The following is a 15,279-nucleotide window of genomic DNA, read 5'->3' on the forward strand; positions in this document are numbered from 1 at the left end:
GGGGATTTTATCTCTGAAAATGAGACCCTCAGGGCCCCAGGATTAAGACGCCAAACCAAAAGGGAAATGAAGAGCTACAGGCAGTAGGACTATGTCTGTCTGGAGGAGTCGGAAGGCTGCAAAGAGGATGTGTTTTCTGACCTGGTGTTTGAGAAACAATGGGAGCTTCCCAGGAGGAGGGGAGGGAGAAATGCATGGAGCTGCTTGGAGAAGGGCCAAAAGTCCTGGCCAATTTGTGGCCAAGGTACCATGGATGGCTCTTTTTAAATAAACCTCACTAGTCCACCTCATAAGTGAAGAAGCCTCCCGAAGCAGAAACAGCACCACCTAAATTAAAGAATCTAAGCCACCCAGAGGTCTCTATCCCAAAGGCTTGTGATGAATTGCCAACTCTGTGAAGATGAGTAGGTTGTTGCTCAGAAGGCAGAGGGATTCGTCTGAGGCTGGAAGGGTGAGCAGGGTTTCCTGGAAGAGAAGAGAAGCTGAACCTCAGGTGGTGAAGAGAGTCAAGAGGGTCATCTGGGGGACATGGAGGCTGGAGCAGAGCTGAAGGTTGGACCGGTGGCTGTTGAGCACCAAGTTAGGATTACAGGGGGTCCCAGTCAGTTACCTTTTCTTGTATTTATACCTCATCTGATGAACACAACTCCCTGAGAGCAGCAATAGGCTCTGGATTCTGCCCCATCTCCAAGAGCACACAGCTCTGCACCCAACAGGTCTGAGCAAAGAAAAGTTTGTCAGTGGAACAGGAAACATTCTTGGAATTAATAAAAGGGAGAAAAGTGGAAAGGATATGTTTAAGAGAAAGAATTTCAAACACACCAGGGTTTTCTTGAACACAAAGAGTTTACTCTCTTGAAATACTACTTCTTCTAAGGAAGGTTCCTCAAAGCAAGCCTGACCTTCCTGCTTGGGGTGCAAGGAGACCCCCAGATGCATCAACTACCAGACTGGGATGTTATACCCCATTAGGATATTTTATTGTTTTTCCATTCCTTTCATATCATTATCATTTTCAAGTCTGTGAATGATATGCTGAGACCCAACTAAGTCTGCCATTCTTGAGAGCAGAACGCTGGAGATGGGGGGTGTGGAGAATACAGCCGGGTGACTTCTCCCGATAGCCAGCTGGTTGTAGCTGGAAATAACAATTATTTTGCCTTTGTCAGGAATCCAAGGTGCAGAAAGCAGCTGCTGGGCCAAGGCCTGGCTGGCACAGGTACAGGCTGCCGAGGACAGCTCTGAGAGCCTGCAGGGACTGCGAGTGCAGAGCAGGCCACCTGGCAAGAGCACTAGCCTCCGCCTCCTCCCTCCCCCCAGCCCAGCGGTAACTTTCTCAAAGCCTGCCTGCCTCAGTGCAATGAAACTTGCTGTGAGCCAGCAGGCAGAGCTTGGGGCTGTGGGACCCCCAGAAATAGCCACCAGCACAGTTGCAGCAACTAAGAGCACTGTCCAAATCCAAGGGGAACATGGACCTGGACTTGGAGCCACAGGCCAGCTCTGCTCTTGTAGCCCTGTGTCCAGCATTTGTTAGTCCAGTCGTCTCACCGGCTTGCGTCTTCCTCTGGCTAAAACTTCACTGTCCGATCCTGCTGCAACCCAGGCTCCTGGCTGGGCTCTGACACGGCATCTTTTCCACTGATTATTGAGAGCTCTGCAAGCTGGGTCCCCTCACTCTAGGTAAAGGCAGGAAGTGCAAATATTATAGGGACGGAGCTCAGGGAAGGAAATGGAACTCAGGCTACTAGGGAACGAGAAGCTTCTGGAGCCTCTTCCTGTGGTTCTCAGGCTGTGGCTCCTGGGAACTTGTTGGAAGTGCTATTTTCATCACCACCAATCTGGGAGAAAGAGGTGGGTCAGTGCTTCCCAGATGCTGGCATGAGAGATGGTGATGATAATAATGGCCGTGTACAATAACTATGTGCCAGCTGCTGTTCTAAGGACTTTATTAACACATTTAATCATCACAACAACCCTCTAAGGAGCTAAGTACTATTAATGCTCTTGCAATTTTAGAAATGAGAGAACTGAGAAATGGAGCGGGTAAGCAAATTGGTGTAATCACAGGGTAAATGACAGAACAACAGGTCAGCGGCCACGTGGGGAGTGACTGTGCCCATCTACCTCGCAGGGTGGTTGCAAAGAGTCAATAGGTTAATATGTGTGAGTGCACATGCTCGGGAAATGTTACCTATTGTCTTGAAGGCCTCTAATTCATGGAGGGGAAAAATATGGGAGCGGGAAGGAAGAATTTAGAAATCCCTGAAAATTCTATAACAACTTCTCAGGTGAACACTCAGGAAAGTCCGTCCATCCTCTCCTCTGCTGACAAGCGCATGCTAACGAAGCATTTTGTGCGCACCTGGGGGTGTAGATGCTGGGTCTCGGGTACATATTTAATCTTCCGATGAAATCGGATGGTGTTGACCCAGGCCCATCACCCTCTGACTTTGAGAACTGCCTATTGAAGCAAATTCTGTGTCTGCTGCTGCAAAGAAGCAAAGGAGGGTGGGCCCTATGAGATTTAGGACCCTGCTAACACAGGTGCCAGGACAGAAAGAAAAAATGGCCACTGTCACATAAAATGAAGTCTGTGTCTAAACCCTTAGGAACAGCTAGCGACGTGGAGGAAATATGTGACTGTATTTTATTAGAATTCTTGTTGCTCTTAGAGGTGGATAGGATAGCAAAAAGAACTACCAGAGGATGCCAAGCTTGGGGGACAGGAAGGAGCAGGCCAGCGGAAAAGGGGACCTACAGTGCTGAAGTGCGCTGCTGGCTTAACTAAGGCGAGAAATTCTTACAAGTAGAAAAAGGAGCTACCATTTCGCCTCCCTCCCACCCTTCCAAAAAAAACAAAAAAAACCCAAAACAATCCAAGCACCAGATCCAAGCAGATAGCCTCTGGCCTCAGAGGAGCCAACCAGGCAGCTCACCCCACGTGATTTTCTCCCACAACCACGGGAGACTCTCGGTGATCCCGCGTTCCCTCTCTGTACCATCGGCAGGACGTGCGCAGCTCTCGGATGCTGTTCTGTGCTCTTGCAGATCATGTTTAAGATCCGTGCAGCCGACAGAAACTACACGACAGAAATACCGCTTTTACTTCTTCTCTGTCCTTGATAAATTACAGTATAGAGCGCAGCCTTTAAGATTGTGTTTGTAACCAATTTTGTAATAAGAGAGAAACACAAATATCAAAGCAACGGAAAAATCAAATTCACTTCTTGCCCTGCTATGTAACAAAACTGAATAATCTCTTCATAGCTTTATTGTTGCTTAGGCTTTAAAAACAAACAAACATTTCTATAGTCAATATTCACAAAATGTGAGCTCAGCTATTTTTGACTTAGCATGATTTTATGTCAACATTTCTATTTGTTTTCATATTACACACATTTATCATTCTTAATAATATTGCATTCCATTTAGACCCATTGTATGTTTTTATTTAATCATTTTTAGGTATTTTTTGTATTTTTCTTCTTTTTTCTGTCCCCCTCCCAACCCCCACTGTTTTCTTCTTTGGAGTTATTTCTCCAGAATATGATCTCGAACATATGTTTTGCAGGCCAAAGGATGTGATACACATGATTCGTTACACTCTGCCGTGTTGCTTTCCAGGAATATTGCGCTAATTTATGTCAGTATGAAAATACAGCTTTCTCCAAAGCCCTGCCAGGTTTTGCTTTTGCAATTAGAATTTACTTTTACCAGCTTCGCTGGCATTGCATGATCTTGTGCTTTAAGTTCCTGTGATTATCAGGGAGGCTGAATCCTTTCTCAAGGGTTTGCTTTCTATTTGTGCAGCCTCTTGTGTGAGTGACATGTTCAGATTTTTTGGACCATGAATGCAGTGGAAACAGTACTGCCCTTGGATTTGGTGCCATTCCCTAGAGGTTCTAGATGTTCATTTCTTTCATCCGTTCTATTTATCAAAAATAATTTCCTCCCTAAGTCACTTTGACTCAAGAAGTTTTGCTCAGTCGACGCAGGTTCCCCTCATCAATTCAGCCCAGGTTCCTGGTGTTCTGTTTACTGCTGGCTGCACACAGTAATTCCCTCATAAATTTTCCTGAAGGCAGCCTGATTTTTAAGTTCCCCAGTTCCCCAATGAACTCTATTCCCGATTTGTCAAGTATACCCAGCAATTCTTCAATGTTGTATCATGTGCTACTGAGAAAAAAAAATCAGGGACACTATTTTCATGCTTGATTTTCTGGCCATCTCTAACTTATACTGTGCCCTCTGTTAAGACAGCATTTACATATTGTGATCTCAAAGCATTTTACAACTATTGGATCAGACTCTGAAAAGAGAGGAAGGAACCAAAGTCCAGATGTTATCATTGGCATACTCGGCTAGGGGAGCTGGGTAGGAAAACAAGGTTATGGACAAGACAAGACAAAGTAAGCACACCGGAACAAAACGTAAGTATTGTTAAGCTAGTTATAGTTAAGCTAGTTATAGTTAACAATACTGTACTGTGTATTTGAGAGTCACTAAAGACAGTAGATCTGAAAGGCTCTCATCACAAGAAAAAAATTGTAAGTATGGGAGGTGATGAATGTTAGACTGACTGTGGTGATCATTTCGCAATATATACATACATCAAATCATTATGTTGTACACCTAAAACTAATACAATATTATATGTCAATTACATCTCAATAAAAACTTAAGTATTTGAAACATGTTACAGAATGGACTAAGGTCAATTTAATTAGGTCAAAGAATACCCACTATCTAGAAATGTATCTCCCTTTTGCAGGCATTACCCAAAATTGTAAAACAGCAACAACAAAAACTAAGAACTGTACAAGAAATGCTAAACATTGCACAAATTCCTTGATAAAAATGACCCAAATTTTCTCTTTCTAAAAAAAAAGTTGTGCCCGGCTGGGCGTGGCTCAGCGGTTGAGCGTCAACCTACGATCCAGGCAATCGGGGTTCGATTCCCGGTCAGGGCACATGCCCGGGTTGCGGGCCCGATCCCCAGTCGGGGGCGTGCAGGAGGCTGCCGATCAATGTCTCTCTCATCAATGATGTTTCTCTCTCTCTCTCCCCCTCTCTGTTCCTCTCTCTGAAATCAATAAAGATATATTTTAAAAATAAAATTTTTTTTTTAAAGTTGTTGTCATCCACATCTTGACCTTTATTTTATTGTATTTTTGCCTGTAAGGATCCCCAGTTGGGGAAGAATGCACCCCAGCATGCTTCCTCCCTCAATTCTCTCTTCCTCATAAGCTTAGAGTATATAGCCCCTCACTTACCCCACCCACCCCTCCATTCCCACCCCCTAGTCCCTAACCCTAGCTAGCTCAACTTTGGTCTCTGGAGAGGCTATGACAGATGGTAGAAAAGCTACTCCAAAGAGCTACACATCAGATAGAGATGAAAAAGGGCATTTCTCCCTTGTACTAGACACAACTACATTGCAGTTCCAAGTTATAGATGCCAAATAGCTGCTATTGTTATTATTATTATTGTTGTTGTTTTTGTTGACACTTATTGAGCACTTAGAATATGCCATGTTAGACCTAAGATGAGCACTTTATATGTCATCATTTGTCACCAACACTATTACCCCATTTTACAGATGAGGCAAAGTGGAGTTTAGAGACTTGGCTAAGATCACCCAGCTAGTAATAACAGAACTGAGGACTGACATTAACATACTGTGTCCCTTCATACTGTAACTTTCTAGTGATTTGTAATAAACTGTAACTTCCCCCACGAGTGTGCTCTTTTTAACTATAATAATTTTTTAATTAAATATTTTTAATGTTGACATTATTTCAGGGTTCCCCCTTTCTCCCTCCCTTTGCCCACCTTCACCTGCCCCTCCCTTCCCCTCCCTTGGCCTTCACTAAACTATTGTCCGTGTCCATGGGGCTTTATCTAGTCCCCTCCACCCCCCCTTCCCTACTAGTTAGGAGTTGACTGTTCCTATGAAGCCAAATGTAAAAAGCTCCAAACTGTGATTTCCCAGGCAAATAGCAGTAAGAACCTTGCCATCGTCTGTTCTTTTCTAATAGTTACACATGCACTGGTAAGATATTTGAGATCACAACGTAGGGATGGGGGGTGGGGATCCCAGCCTGGAAGTCAAGAGGGCTGTGTTTCAGCCCCACTTTCACCACTCACTTCCCTCTCTAGACCACGGGTTCCTCATGGGCAAAGGAAACCAGTGAAACCAGTGAATGATATGGTTTCTAACATCCCCACCAGCTTTAAATTTCTAACAATTTATGAAGCTTGGTAGCGTCATCCTAACGGTGGGTGCTCGGAGGTGTGGATGCAACGCCCCCTGCCGGCAGCCTCTCGGCAGTGAGGTTGTGGCCACCAGCTGAGCTCTGGCTGCTGCGGTGGCCCAGCTGGGCGGCTGCGGGAAAGGGGGGAATGATCCAGGCACCCTCCAAATTCACCCCAGCCCTGCTCTGCAGTGTACACTGCCCAGTATGTTTGCTGAAAGAAATGCGCTCAGGATTCAGATGGACAAAGGTTTTTAAAGAGGACAAAAGGATTATAGAATAATTTAGAAGGGAGTCCGATGCTGGGGCAGTCTGTAAACGTTCAGCCTGGTTGATAATAAAAAGCCACAATTTTTTAAATGTTTTTTTTTTTTTTAAAGCATGAAATATTCTCTTAAAGGCAGGCATATACCTATTCTCTGAAAGTGAAAGTGAAATTCTTCTATAGCTTTTGTGTGTTCGTTTAAAATCTGAGCCAAGTGAAGTCTCTGAGCTTCCCCCCCAAGGGTGCTTCTCAGCTTCAACAACCTGCTGTTGCTGAGCCTGCTCACCTCTGCCAGCTGAAAACAGCCCCGGGAGCTTCATGTCTCAGCAACGTGACCTGCCCTTCCAATGTCACCAGCCTCCACTGCCTCACGGCTGAGGGCATTTGATGGGAAACACAAGTTCTTTCAACTTAGACTCTAGATATACTCACATTAAGCATTCACACGTCTAAAAACCCATTTTAAGCCATCTGCAGTCAGTCCATAGCAGAGCAGAGCCTGGAGCTAATAATCTCCTGGGTTCCCTTGCGTTTCCCACTCACCTCTTCCTGAAACCTGTCACCTGAAGAAAGGGCTGTTTGCCAGGACCCCACACCTCTTTCCCTGGGAGCATAGTCAGAGGAGAGAAAGAATAGGAGTGGGATGTGTGTCCATCCAGGGGGAGGGGGAAGAAGAGGCCATCAGCACTGGGCTTGGGCACTGAGGAGTCAGTATCAGGATAACACCCCCTAGTGCTGACTTAAGCCAGGCCCCAAGGGGAATCTAATCTATGGTGAAGTCCGTTTTTTACAATAAGCTCCAGAAGGTCCCATCTCCCCAATTCACACAGAGACACTGACCTGCTCATATCTCATGAATGAAAGAACCAGCCTGGCCTGCTCTCTAAAAGATGCCCAGTTCCCAACCTGTGGTCCATTCCAAGGGATGCTTTTCCAAAGCCAGCCATGGTTGGCTCTGCTTTTTCTTCTCCCCCCTCCTCTCGCCTTCTGGAGCTTTTCTTTTCCCTTCCTTTCTACCTTTCTAAATGTAAGCCAATCAAACCAACAGAGACTTTAATTCCTCTCCTAATCCTTAACTCCCAATTCTGCTCAGAAAGGGTGTAGAACCAGAGCTGGCCCAGGCGGAGTCCTCTATAAGGAACTGGGAGAGCCAAGGCTGTAAATGCTAAAAGTGGGCTCTTTCTTCCCACTCTTGACTCCAGGCTGGTCTTGTCATTTCGCTTTAGCCAACAGAATATAGAAAAGTGTCGCTGTGTGATTTCCAGAGCCGAGGCCTCAAGAGGCCTTATAGCTTCTGCTTTGGTCTCTGAAACACTGCCTGGATCTCCATGAGAGGAAGCTGGTTCAGCCTCCTGGAAAATGAGAACCGTGGAAAAGAAAACCGAGGCATCCAGCCAACAGTCACCTCCACTGCCAGCTGTGTGAGTGACGGCCATTCGCAGCTGTGGGAGCCAGCCCAGGTGAAACCAGTAGAGGAGCAGCCCGCCAACCTGCACAACCATGAGAAATGATGTCCCGGTGCTGTTTTAAGCCACTCAGTTTCGGGGCGTTAGGCACCAATAGAAATTGAAATGCACACCTTTTACCTTTATCTCTGTTGTTTATGGAATAAGATACTAGAATGGGATTTTTTCTGCCTCTATTTTGCCTGAGGCAGCAATGTGATAGATATCAGAGTCCCACATGGCTGAAACAAACCCCTTCATACAGAATTCACAAAGAAAATGATCTAGACTGGCTCCACCACTCCTGGATGCCTCATCCAGATCAATGATATGAAAAGAATGGGGGGAGGCAGGTAGAGAACTTTTGGGGAAAGCTCTTGATGAATTGTGTCCCCCTTAGCACCCCCAAGGAAAGAGGGGCTACAGCTGTATCTCCTTCACCTCAAACCCAGTGAAGCAGGTTCACGTGGACCACTTGGAGAATTCTGAAATACAGTTAGAAAACAGCAAAAATAGCAGGGCTAGATTTGTGCCTCCACACCCAGCGTGGGCTGTGATAGGAAAGAGGGGCATGCGGGCACTGGTCTGCTCCTGTGGGGTTTCTTGGGTAAAGTGTGTCATGTGGACCAAATGTGGTCACTCAGAAGAGATTGCTGGTATGGGGTCAGCTTGGGTTCTGTCTCATAGGACACCCAGAGGGGCAGTGAGACCTAGCAGCAAGAAGCGAGAGGTGGACACTAGATTACTAAGGTCTTAGAAAGAAATCCATAGGGACCTCCTGGAATGAAGATACATCTTCTTGTGTCCAGAGAACTGTAGGAGAGAGATGGCCAACAATGGAGGTTTCTGAAGAACTCGCCATAATGCCCAACAAGGGAGGCGGCCACATCAAACACTGGCCCAGTCAGAGGGTGGCAAGCCGACCTTACTATTTTCCCTTGTCTCTAACATCCTACCTGCCACCCAGTCCTGGAGCTCAGACACTAGCTGGCAAACTGAGAACTGCAGGCAGGAATAAAGCATAAGGAGAGACCACAGTGAGGCTGCCATCTACCCACCAATCTTTCCCAGGGCAGAACCCTAGCCAGATGAAGGCTTGAAATGGGAAGAGGTTGACATCAAACCAAGTTCAAAGGTTTGATTTCTCATCTTGGGGTGCACATTCTAATTTCCAAACTGAGCCACAGTGCAACTTAGAATGACATGAAGACATGACATGTGATGACTTTCCTAAGGAGATGAAAAGTCACAGGGTTTGAACTTGAGTTAGAAACAATCACAAGCTGAATTTTCACATCAACCTTCCCCTATTAAAATAAAACTTACTTAGGAATAAACTTAACCAAGGATGTAAAAGACCTGTACTCAGAAAACTACGTGATACTGAAAAACGAAATAGAGGAAGATTTAAACAAGTGGAAGAATATACCATGCTCATGGATTGGAAGAATTAATATCATTAAGATGTCCATACTACCCAAAGCAATTTATAAATTCAATGCAATTCCTATTAAAATACCAATAGCATATTTCACAGACCTAGAACAAACATTTCAAAAATTTATATGGAACCAAAAAGGACCCCGAATAGCTGCAGCCATCTTGAGAAAAAAGAACAGAGTGGGAGGGATCATATTACCAGATTTCAAACTATATTACAAAGTCACTGTAATCAAAACGGCCTGGTATTGGTACAACAACAGGCATATAGATCAATGGAACAGAACAGAGACCCCGGAAATAGACCCACACCATTATGGTCAGTTAATAGTTGACAAAGGAGGCAAGAGTATCCAATGGAGTAAAGACAGTCTCTTCAATAAGTGGTGCTGGGAAAATTGGACAGATACATGCAAAAAAATGAACCACCAACTTTCACCATACACAAAAATAAACTCAAAATGGATAAAAGACTTAAATGTAAGTCACGAAACCATAAAAATCCTGGAAGAAAACATAGGCAGTAAAGTCACAGACATCCCACATAGTGGAATTTTCACTGATACATCTCCTAGGGCAAGAGAAACAAAAGAAAAAATAAACATGGGATTACATCAAACTAAAAAGCTTCTGCACAGCAAAAGAAAACAGCCTCAAAATACAAAGGAACCCTATGGTCTGGGAAAACATATTTGCCAAGGATGTATCTGATAATGGGCTAATTTCCAAAGTGTACAAAGAACTCATATTACTCAGCAAGAGGAAGACAAACAACCCAATTAAGAAATGGGCAAAGGACCTGAATAGACACTTCTCCAAAGAGGACATTTAGATGGGCAAGAGACACATGAGAAAATGCTCAGCTTCGCTAATCATCAGAGAGATGCAAATTAAAACCACAATGAGGTATCACTTCACACCTGTCTGAATGGCTCCATCAACAAATCAACAAATGACACGTGCTGGCGAGGGTGTGGAGAAAGGGGGAACCCTAGGACACTGCTGGTGGGAATGCAGACTGGTGCAGCCACTATGAAAAACAGTATGGAGGTTCCTCAAAAAATTAAAAATGGAGCTGCCTTTTGACCCAATGATTCCACTTCTAGGAATGTGTCCTAAGAATCCTGAAACACTAATCAGAAAGAATATATGCACCCCTATGTTCATAGCAGCACAGTTTACAATAGCTAAGATCTGGAAACAGCCCAAGTGCCCAACAGCAGATGAGTGGATAAAAAAGCTGTGGGACATTTACACCATGGAATACTACACAGCTGTAAAGAAGAAGAATCTTGTACCCTTTGGGACAGTATGGATGGACCTGGAGAAAATTATGCTAAGTGAAATAAGCCAGGCAGAGAAAGACAAACATCACATGATCTTGCTTATACGTGGAATCTAAAGAACTTAATAAACTGATGAAAAGAATAGATTCAGTGACATGGAAGCATAGATGAGACTGGCGTATGTCAGAGGGATGGAGGAGGGCTGGTGGGTGGAGGGGGAGAGAGTAACCGAGGAGTTTATATGCATATATGCACAACCCAAGGACACAGACAGTGGTGGGGAGAGGGACTGGGGAGGCAGATGGGACAGGTTGGAATGGGTCATTGGGGAGAAAAAGGGACATTTGTAATATTTTAAACAAAAATAAAGTTTAAAATAAAAATAAAAAAAACACACAAAAAATAGAAATGGCAAAAAATAAAAATAAAAAATAAAATTTAGCCCTGGCTGGTGTGGCTCAGTTGGTTGGAGCATCGTCCCATACACCAAAAGGTGGCGGGTTCAATCCCCATTTGGGGCACATACCTAGGTTGTGGATTCAATCCCCAGTCAGGGAGCATGCAGAAGGCAACTGAACAATGTTTCTCTTTCACATCGATGTTTCTGTCTCCCTCTCCCTCCTTTCCTCTAAAATCAATAAAAAATAAATTTAAAAATATTTTAAAGGACAACAGGGGAGGAAAGTAATTAATTGTGTTTGTTGGACATGCTATTTACAACTGATTTTGTCTATTCATCATTTCTCCAGAATAAACTTTCCAAAAGACCAAATAACTTCTCATTGTGCAGTCTTTTTCTCCAGACAGTCACAAATATTTCTCTGTGTTCACATTCTCTGCCCACTCCTACAAACCAGGTGGGCTTATAACTTACCATGATTACATTTATCCAGGTCCAGAAAGTCCCAAACTACTCATCATTTAGGACAAGGCAGCTAATAAGGCGATAAACATGGAAATTGGTTTCCCCAGGTGCTTAATGCCTTGGCAAGCTTTAGTCCCATGATTGTGGGTGGAGGTCAGCACAGGTGTCTATTGGCTTAAAACCAGTCTTGCTTATCTGGAATGCAGGACTTCATCTGCACACCTGCCTAGGAGCTTTCAAAGACTGAAATCTGTAGGTGAGTTTTTGGACTTCATGCTGGGAAGTTGAAATCAAATAGAGATGGATTGGCAGAACCGGTGTCTGAACTTCCAGCAAGTAAGCTTTTATAAATAAAAGATGCAATCAATTATTTAACATGACCAAACATGCTTGAAGAATTTGGGTATCACTTGCTAGTTCTCTAGAATTTAATGCGTAATCAGAGATGCATAATGCATGAAGACATGGCCCTACCGGATACCAACTTAAGAGAGAGACTGGCTGGCTGGACTGAGGGAAAGGCATCAAATTTCAATCAATTATTTGCAGGTGATGCGTTGCATTTATTCATGTAGCGCAATAAAGCTGAGGTGGGAAAGTAGCATCAATATCTTCTCTGTGGAAAATTTATGAGTCAATGAAAATATATAGCGTTGAGCAAAAGTAGGTTTACAGTGTGAGTACATGACACAGTTTCTTCTTGTATTATTATTTATAAGTTACTTATTGTATTATTTATTATGAACAGCTATAAACCTACTTTTGCCCTCCCCTGTATATTAGATGAAGAACCAGGTGTTACGCTCTGCTTCTGACTATAGAACAAACGATGCTAGTTGACATGGATGTTTAAACCATGCTCCCACAGTCGCTTCTCAGTGTTGGAATCACCACCCAAGGAAGACATCTTAAAAGACGCCGTAAAGCGGACCTTGAAGATTTTGTCAAGGTCCAGGGCATGGCCCTTGGCCTCCCAGGCCCTGAAGTCTCATCCAATGACTCCATTTCTCAAGGATCCATTTCTTGGAGGCAGATTCTCATGATCCAGCCTCCCCACCTAAACCAGAGAGACACTTGACTAATTCAAGGAGATACTTAAAGTCCACATACCCAATGCATTCTCTCCCAACAGGAGACCAGATCCCAAGCACCAGGCTGCTGGGCGCACATGGCATCAGAACTAGGGGGGATGTGAATGGAATGTTTCAGGCACCAGGCTGAAGCAGCCCAAGGTGTCCATCTCAAAACGGAGAGGGTATAGCCGGTGGTTTTCAAACTTCATGTCTGTACCCATTAGAGTTGTGAAATTATTTAGCAAGTCACACTCAGACACCATTTAAAAATAAAATAATAAAATACAGAGTAGAATAGAGAGTATTGCATGTAACTGAGGTAGGTAAGAGTGGTGGTGAAGTGGACAGACCCTATACGCAGGCTTCACAGGATCGAATGCCAGCCACATAACCCTGGGCAAGGTATTGAGTTTATGCTTCGGTTCTTTTGTTTGCAAAATGGGGACGATAATAGTACCAACCTTAGAAGGTTGCTGTCAAAATTAAATGGTTTGATACATATAGAGGGCATAAAACCATGCCTGGCTATAATAAGTGCTATATGAGCTTTCATTACTAGTAATAATTGCTTTGTGAAACTATGGCCTACAGCCCGATATCAGAATCGAGTTCCTATGACAACTGGAGTCAGATACGCTGAGCAGGACAGGAGGGAAATCGTGGACTGAGTGGTTTCCATTGTAGTTGAATCAGAAAATTATAGGAGCAACACCAGATTGCAGGAAAATGAAAACCAGAGGAAATTACCCAACAGGACATCCCAGATGACCAGGCTAGAGCTCTCTTAAGCTGAGGAGTGCTTTTTAGAGAATTAAGATGAAAGTGCTTTTGTTGAGATGAGATGCCATGAATCTCTCTTTTCTGGAGAGAACTCTCATCCCTGAGGTGCACTTTGCCTTTTTTCTTTCTTTTGGCTTTCATCTGAGACCAGGATGACATATTTTGATCCACTAGAATGGATCATCAAATTTAAATTTAAACTTGAACTTGAATTTCCTCTCTTCTATCAGTCAGGTTCTCATCTCAATTTTTAAGAGTAGCAGCCATACAATTGATTATTCCACCCCATACCACAAGTCCTTCTTTTATATATTTTCCCATGATCCACAGAAATCTGGACAAATAGAAGGTGACTGATAAGGTTAAAAAAAGACTAAAATATATTTTCAAGCAGAAAATATACCTTTGGAGAAGATATGACAGAGCAAATGGGAGAGAGTCAGTAATATTCAAGCAGAAGTAGGAATCATTATAATATTTACCCTAGATTGAGTACCTACTATGTGCCAGGCACAATGCTAAGCACTTCATAACCATTGATCATACTTTTCACAATGACTTTGAAAGGTAGATGGTATTATTTACAGCTACAAGTAAGGAAGCTGGCCCTTAAGAAGGTAAGAAGCTGCCTGAGACTCACTGCTAGTAAGTGTAGGAGCCAGCACTAAGAGGTGGACTTCCTGACTCCAGAATTCATGCCTTTCACGTACACACAGCTACAAGGGTTTTAGAGCCAGGCCTGCTGGGTCTCAATTCCAGCTGTACCACTTATAAGCTACTTAACTTCTCCAGATCTCACTTAATTTCCTCTTCCATAAAATAGTGGTGACAACAGTAGCTTCCCCACAGGATTTTATGAAAATTAAATGAGATGGTTATTGAAGGGTTTAACATCGAGACTGGCACATAGTGAATATTCAGATGGATGCCAACCACCATTATTGTTATGCCAGTCCTTGCAAGGCTGCCCATAACTGCAAACATTACATTTGGGTAATGTGGAGGAGACCAGCCAACAATGTGCCATTTGGCCAACTGTCTTTGGACCCCTCTCTCTTATAACGGCATTTCCCATGGCACCTCATTCCTGCCACTGGCAAGAGAAGAAAACAAGGCACCACTGAGGGCAAACACGTGGTGGAAAACAGTAAAATAAGGAAGCTGCACCCATCTGAAAGGTTTTGGTTCAGGCCTATGGAGTCAGGAAGAACGGAAGGAAGAGCTGGTGTCTGAGGCCAAGGTCGAGCTAGTCTCATAAGGACAAATTCAATACACTGTGGGAGGCAGGAAGATTGCCACCGAGGAAAAAATAAATGACTTGGGGATTGGAATGGAAGGTTTTGCTCGTGTTACTGTGTGAAGTAGTCCCACAGAAGAGTGAAGGATTTAGGGTTGAGAAGAATTTAATCAGTTTCTCCGGCCCATTTTAACCTAAAAGAGGAGTTAATTTCCAAGTTTTAAATGGGCACCAGGATTCAGAGTCAAACTAGGGGAAGAGAAAAGATGAGGAGAAGGACCATGCACTGTCCAGAAACCAGAAGGAAACGCTTGCCGGTGGGAGAATTGACCAGGCTCAGAAGAAGGGCTGATTTGACTCTGCAAGCACAGGACGCAGTGGAGGGAGTGGGTGAGAAAACACAAACAGGAACCTCTGTTATTGCCACTCTTGTTTTTTATGTTTTGTTTTTTGGGGTGTGTGTGTGTGTGTGTGTGTGTGTATCAGCTAGATGAAGGCGTCAAACTCAGCTGTGTTTATTTCTACTCTTCCAGGCCAAGGATTTTAAATTTAAATAATCAATAGGCAACCACCTCTATTTTTAACATCTGCCTGGCTGAGAATGAACACATCTGCTGCAATCCCTGAGGTACAC

The 15,279-nt window shown here is 43.8% G+C and overlaps 1 protein-coding gene across 1 annotated transcript in view; it reads right to left on the reverse strand.

Moving 5' to 3' along the window:
• SCD5 (stearoyl-CoA desaturase 5) overlaps nucleotides 1–15,279 on the reverse strand; it is a 138,546-nt gene that overhangs the window by 73,315 nt on the left and 49,952 nt on the right. The window lies entirely within an intron of this gene.

This window comes from Miniopterus schreibersii (genome assembly GCF_964146895.1).
Source record: "Miniopterus schreibersii genome assembly, chromosome: 1".
In the NCBI taxonomy this organism is placed as follows: domain Eukaryota; kingdom Metazoa; phylum Chordata; class Mammalia; order Chiroptera; family Miniopteridae; genus Miniopterus; species Miniopterus schreibersii.